This window comes from Peromyscus eremicus, chromosome 1, assembly GCF_949786415.1.
Source record: "Peromyscus eremicus chromosome 1, PerEre_H2_v1, whole genome shotgun sequence".
Classification (NCBI taxonomy): domain Eukaryota; kingdom Metazoa; phylum Chordata; class Mammalia; order Rodentia; family Cricetidae; genus Peromyscus; species Peromyscus eremicus.
Window position 1 is genome coordinate 112426894 of NC_081416.1, and position 7281 is coordinate 112434174.

A 7281-nucleotide genomic window follows, 5' to 3' on the forward strand; every position below is an offset into this window, starting at 1 on the left:
TTAAAAACCTTTACTGCATTAAATTGAAAAATCTAAAAGAAATGGATAATTTTCTTGATAGGTTCCACTTAACAAAGTTAAATCAAGATCATATGAACATTTAAAATACACCTGTAACCCCTAGTGAAATAGAAGCAACCTCTAAAAGATTCCCAACCAAAAAAATTCCAAGGACAGATGGTTTTAGCACAGAATTCTGAAGATTTTCAAGAATTAAAGCCAGTTATCCACAAATTATTCCACAAAATAGAAAGAGAAGGAAAACTGCCCAATTCATTTTATGAGGCCATAGTTACTGTGATACAAAACCACATAAAGACTCAACCAAGAAAGGATTACAGACCAATTTCCCATATGAACATGGATGCAAAAGTACTCAATGAAATACTTACAAACCAAATCTAAGATCAAAAAAGAAAAAAAATCACCCACCACGATTAAGTAAGCTTCATCCCAGATATGCAGGGATCTTTCAAAATATGAAAGTCAGTAAATGTAATCCATCACATAAATTGAAAGAAAAAAACCTGATCATCTCATTAGATGCTGAAAAAGCCTTTGACAAAATCCAATACCCTTTCCTGATAAAAAGCCCTGGAGAGATCAGGGCTTCAAGGAACATACCTAAACATAATAAAAGCAATACACAGCAAGCCTATAGCCAGCATCAAATTAAATGAAGAGAAACTCAAAGCTATTCCACTAAAATCATGAGCAAGACATGGCTGTCCATTCTCTTCATATCCATTTAAATTAGATCTCGAGTTCTAGCTATAACAATATAATGGAGACAAAGGGAAACTGGAAAAAAAGTCAAAGTTTCTTTAATTGCAGATGATAGAATAGTATATATTAGTGACCCTTAAAGGCCACCAGGGACTCCTACAGCTCATAAACACTTTCAGTAAACTAACTGGATACATGACTAATGCCCCACCCTCAAAAGAAGTCAGTAGCCCTCCTATATATAAATAAAAAATGAACTGGGAAAAAAATTAGGGAAATAACACCTTTCACAATAGCCCCCAAATAATACTGGTTTAACTCTAAGCAGGTGAAAAACTTGTATGACAAAAATTGTCCTTCACATTCCCATAAACATTATTAACATTACATTACATTTCTTTAAATTTCCTGCCCTCCCTATATCATGCACGGCAACTGGATCTTTAGAGTCTTTCTTGATCCTCTACAGCATTTGTTCCATGTGCCTGCTCCAAGCTCCTCTAAGACTGTGGTTTGTTTTGTTCCAAGTTTGATGTTAGGAATTAAAGTTCAACCATGAAATTCACCAAGTGCACAGACTCTGGCAGGTGATCAGCAATGGGGATCCCTCTCAAGTGTCTGACCTAGACATCTGAATGCTTCTAGCCCTAGAATTTGTCTCCATATGCTCCCATCTCCATTGCCCGGACACTTCCCTGGGCATCACAGACTGTGCTCTGAACTGGCATTTCTCTCAGCACCTGGTAGCTTATGCACTAAGAACTCGTTTATCATAAGTAGAGAGATTTTGCTTGGTGTTCAGTTCCAGAAAGCTGCAAACAATAATCACATCTCAGAAACTACAAACATATTAGTGAATATAGCATTCAAATATTCTTCATGTTTTAAATTTAAAAGTTGTTCATGCAAGTGAAACAATAATTCTTTTGTTCTGATTATTGAATGGCCAGAGCAATGTGATTGATCTTTTTACAAGTTTGACAAAATTTCAAAAAAATTGCATGTCAGTCAAATTACTTTTAAAGTATAATTGCCTTGGTAGGTTTCTGATGTAATCAGGCTGAGGTCTGAGAAAGATCTTCCCCTTAGTGCTGCATAAGCTCAAGTGAAACTCAGTGTTGTTTCTTTTTAACATTCTCTGTGGTTATTAACTAACAGACTGCTAGTGCTGGAAGAGACCTGGAGGTCAGCAGCAGGTTCCTTTCTGAGTTGGATAAAAGCAGTATAGTCTCAACCTTCAAAAAATAAAACATTAGCTAAGTTCATTCCTCTTCCTCTTAGTATTACCCATGCTAAGATTCCTACTGCTTCCATTTCTTTGAGTTAACTTCTTGGCAATCTAATTTATAATAAATCATTGCCATTTATTTATTATAAAACATTTATACTCATTCTTTCCGACAAGACTATATTTTTTAAATTTATTGTCAATATGTTCTTCATTTGAGTTGGGGATCAAATATATAGCCTTATATAGAATAGGCAAGCACTCCAGTACTGAGTTACACCTCCATTAAATGACACTTTTATTATTTTAAAATTTTCATTGTTATGAAACAGGTAATCAAATGCCCATATTCTTTTCCTAGAGAAGAGTTTCCCACTGGGTAGCACCGATACCTCTCTATTACCAGCGTCCCTGGGGTGTCTCTGATGTAGCTTTCAGAATTCTTTAGTAGCCTGGTCCCTCTGTTGTCTGCCTTTCACCTTGAGTAAATATTCTGAGCCCTGTGACTTTGCTTACAAGAACCTACTATTGTGCTTTGCACACTGTACTGGCTCAAGAAATGAATGAATAAGTAAAGAAAAAATGTATAAAGAACTGTTTTGTCAACATGAGACTCACTATACACCTAGACTGAATGATAGCCAAAATGTAGTGACAGTTGAAAAGTGACCTTTCATCTTCTAATGGACCTTCTAATATTATTATGCTAACAGTTAGACTAACCAAATGCCATGTTTCCTCCTAGATAGTGATCTCCAATTTGTCTTTAAAATGAGGAGATTCCATTCTTTGTGTGATTTTCCCTGGCTCGCTTCAACAGCATTTTATTTTAGTTCTTTTAATCATGTATCATCACATTGTAATGCCATTTTCTCTTCTAGAATCATGTAGACCCCAAGAAAGAAGTAACTAGGAGTCTTCATGCATCATTATAAGGTATTTGTTGTATTTTTATTTTGAGGTTTGGAGTTTTTCCTTTGAAATATTCTCAATGATTCATATAAAAGTTTGGTGGGTTAGTATCAATTTCCAATCGTAATTCAATTGACCAACTTTAGATCTTACTTTGTGACATAACTAATTATTAAAATATAGTGTCAGACATCTGAAATGTAGTTAAAAAACATATGTATATGTGTAGTACAGATAACTAAATATAGTGCTTAGTTTTGACATTGTAATTCACAAGAATTCTATATCATTTGAATGTCATCAACAATAGAAAATTGTAAGCAGGCTATGGGAACCACTTATTGTGAAGAAATGAATACCACATGTCTTTAAAATTTTTAAATGTATTTGTATGGACATTTTGCTTGCAAATATGATTGTGCATCATGTACTAACCCAGTGCATGAAGAGGCCAGAAGAGGGAATTAGGTTGACTCACCTAAAATTAGAGTTACATACAGTTTCAAGACACCATGTCAATTGGACCAATATAGGGAATTAAAGCATGGTCCTATGTCAGAGCAGCCAGTGCTCTTAACCTCTGAGTCATCTCAACATTCCCTATTTTATATCTTAAATAGTAGTGACTTATTTTTTTGAAGCAGAAATTCTAAGTAATTCTAAGTAGCAATGTGTAATAGAAGACTCAATATTTAAAATGCCCAAATAAAATCTTCTAATCTCAAAAATACACATTAAAATTGCATATGTGTGTGTGTGTGTAAAAGTGTGCATAAATATAAAGAGATTAATATGTATACCATTTATCCCTTTAGAATATTTTACTGGGAAGTGAAGTAGGAGCTTGTTCATAATCAGAGTCTTTGCATACATATTCATTTTGGTTTGTGCCATAGTAATCCTTATGACATGGTCTAGCAATTGTTAAGACCTTTCTGGTTGAATGACCTCTGTCTACTCCTTGAGGCCCCCAGGCTTCTCTTTCTAATTAGAGATTCATCATTGCTGTCTAACTTAATACTGCATTTTCACATCTCTGGCATTATCTGAGGCCTCAGCTTTACTGAATGTGACAGAACCTGACATGGAAGGTTTGTTCATGCAGCTTGAGGCCATAAAAACCCTTAGGTCTCTTTTGGAGTGTTTATAACTTACTTCCCCTAGATAAGCTTCTTCCCTTCAGTGCCTTCTTGCAAACTTTCATTTCTTGGGCCTATTTCATTTCTCGTATTTTCTTATATTCCTAACGTTCACCTTCCTTTCTGGAACCAATTACTCATGGTAAGTAATCTCCACCCTATATTCTCACCCTAACAATGTATGGTTATTTAGTTCTTGGCATTGACTAAATGGGGAATACTTTAGAAAAACACTATATGTTAGAAGAATATTTGACTCTGGGGCATGAATCAACAAGTGTTCTCTGAAGAGAGCCACACAGTTTATACCTTAGGTTCTGTGGACCAGGCAGTATCTGTTGTAATTAATCATCTGTGCTACTGGAACATAGAAGCACTTTTAGATAAAATACTAATGAGTAATTATAGATGTTTTTCAATTCTAAAGCATCAGTTACAAACTTGGCCATAGGTAAGATTTCAGAGCCATGGATTTCAAATCCAGCTCTAACATAGAAGGTACACACTCTCTCATGCTCTTTGTTTCATAGCAATAAAATGGTGAATGAGAAATCATGTAACCTTCCATTTAATTAGTCCTCAATTCTTGTGTACAACACCCTTTATCCTACATTAACTCAGCATACTTGATCAAATGCCCTGGTCATTTCTGAGCATATTTTAAAGAATCTGGTGATTAATCAGCACTCTTTTGTTTAAAATTAGTCTTATCTGGTATCTGAAATGTCCATGGCAACCATTTAAATTCTGAATGCAAAAATTCAATTTCATCCTATTTAATAATTTGTTATTAATGTCAATATTGAGTATCTCTCCTTGAGATCCATTTCCACTACTAATTTGTGGCCACAATGTGGATGTGTTCATCAGACATCAGAGCTCTCCAGCACCTCATAGAGCAGATGACAGTCTATAAACAGAATTCCACTCACTCATTACAAGCTTCCTGTCTCACAATTCTTACATTCCCTTAGTTCTACCAAAATTTCCAACGAATACTTTTGTTCTACCAAAATTCTATTGAAACTAGTCAATATTAAATTTTCTTGGCTTCATTTTTTTTTGCCCAAACCCCTGTTTTATTGTTCTCTACTTCCTTTCCTATTCAGTTTTAATCCCTATAATAAGAGTCGTTAGAATTTTTTTTCTTTATGCAAGATTTTATTAAAAGTCTGTTTGTACAGGACAACATCCAGCCTCCAGATGCAGCTGCCAAGACCCTGTTATGCTGTAGGCACTGGCTGGGGCATGGCAGGTTGTAGCTGGAGAGTTTTCTCCCTGCATCCCACCAAACACTGGCAGTCCGACAGCCCACTTTTTTTTTTTTTTTCGAGACAGGGTTTCTCTGTGTAGCTTTGTGCCTTTCCTGGAACTCACTTGGTAGCCCAGGCTGGCCTCGAACTCACAGAGATCCGCCTGGCTCTGCCTCCCGAGTGCTGGGATTAAAGGCCACCACCGCCCGGCCCCGACAGCCCACTTTTAAAATAAACACACAGACACTTACATTATTTAAACTGCTTGGCCTAATTGCTCAGGCTTCTAGCTATCTAGTTCTTACATCTTAAATTAATACATTTCTATAAATCTATAACTTGCCACATGGCTCACATGCTGCTTGTCATGGCAGCGGCTGGCAGTCTCCTCCCACATTCCAGTTCTCTCAGTTCTCCTCTCTGAGAGTTCTGCCTACACTTCCTGCCTGGCCACTGGCCAATCAGTGTTTTATTTATTGACCAATCAGAGCATTTGACATATAGACCATCCCACAGCAGCAGGTGGCTCTGGCTTCCCACCCTTCTGCTCTGAGATGGGGATGGTGGGCAAGATTTCGTCTATAGGTTCTACAATGCTCACATGATCAGGCAGAGGCTTCTTGGGGCTGATCTTACCACTTGGGTCCCAGGGCAGCATGATCTTCACTTTGATGCCCAGCATACCTTGTCTCAGGAGCACATGGCACACAGCAGTGTCAACATAGTAGTTAACAGGGTCTCCACTGTGGATCATCAGCCCATCCACAAACTTCATGGACTTGGCCCTCTGTCCTCAGAGCTTCCCAGACACCACAACCTCACAGCCCCTGGCCCCACTCTCCATAATGAACCTAAGCACACCATAGCAGGCCCTTGGCACAGCAAGCCCTCCTAGGAGTTTGTAATGTAGAGACTCCGCCTGAGCAATGACACACAGACCTCTTGTGGCTACCTTTTCTGCATAAAGCTCTACACTGCCCTCAGGGAAGCCGAACCTCTTCTGGACTACCACAGTCAACTCACTTTACGACGACCCTTCTCACCAAGAACATTCTGTGTTCTGGTGGCTAAAACAGTGATTTCTGTTCTGGTTGGTGTAACTCGGACTTCAACTCCAGAGTAGAGTAGCCACCTTCAGCCAGTTCCTGAGTGAGAAACTCATTTAGTTCAGCTTTGAAGATGCCATCATCCACAAACTTCCTCTTCTTGGAAATTTGTACTGCCATCTTGCGCAGCGTGCCACAGAAAGGTGAGTAGTTAGAATTTATTGACTATTTATTGCCAGGCATTATGTTAACTATTTTAGATGCATTGTACAATGTTCTACCTCAAAAGAATCCTACAGGGTAAATAGGATTATCTTCAGATGAGGAAATATGATTGTCAGCAATAAAGTTTAAATTTCATTACTGGTGTCAGAATGAATACAGGTTGGCCACACCTCAACATACATCATGCAATAGAATGTAACTGATTATTCAAGGATAATTTTGGTGGTGTTTACATATGATACCTCGAAACAACTAAGAGGAATTCAATGGAGAAAAGGACAAAGTAATAGAATAGCAATGAACAGAAAATTAATGACTTTTATAGGAAAAATACTTACTAAATAAAGATATACTGTAAACACTGGAATTTACCTGAGAGAAAAAATATCAAGGGAATCTCAGAAGGAGAAGCACCAAGTAAAGAGCATGGAGGTGCCCTTTACCTTACATCATTGAGCTTCTACTAGAGTCCACAACAAGGAAAAGACTGAGACTGTGAAGAGATGAATTCAGGAATCAAGCGTGAGACTTCAAAGTTCCATTAAAGGTCCAAGGGGATGAAGACAATCAGACCTCAGAAATGTCCCCAAAGCTAAGAAAAGAGAACAAACATATTGAGAAGGAATGGTTCAAAACCTTTCAAATAGGGAAGGAGACAATAAAACTATTTTATTAATGGCTTTAAAATAACTTCACTGGAGTCTTGAAGTCAGAGATCAAAGAATGATTTTGTTGGATAAATAAAACTAGAA

General features: G+C 37.4%; 1 pseudogene; it reads right to left on the minus strand.

Annotated features, from left to right (window-relative positions):
* Nucleotides 1-5228: 5228 nt before the first annotated feature.
* Nucleotides 5229-6484, minus strand: LOC131902195 (small ribosomal subunit protein uS3-like; annotated as a pseudogene).
* Between the last annotated feature and the right edge of the window lie 797 nt (nt 6485-7281).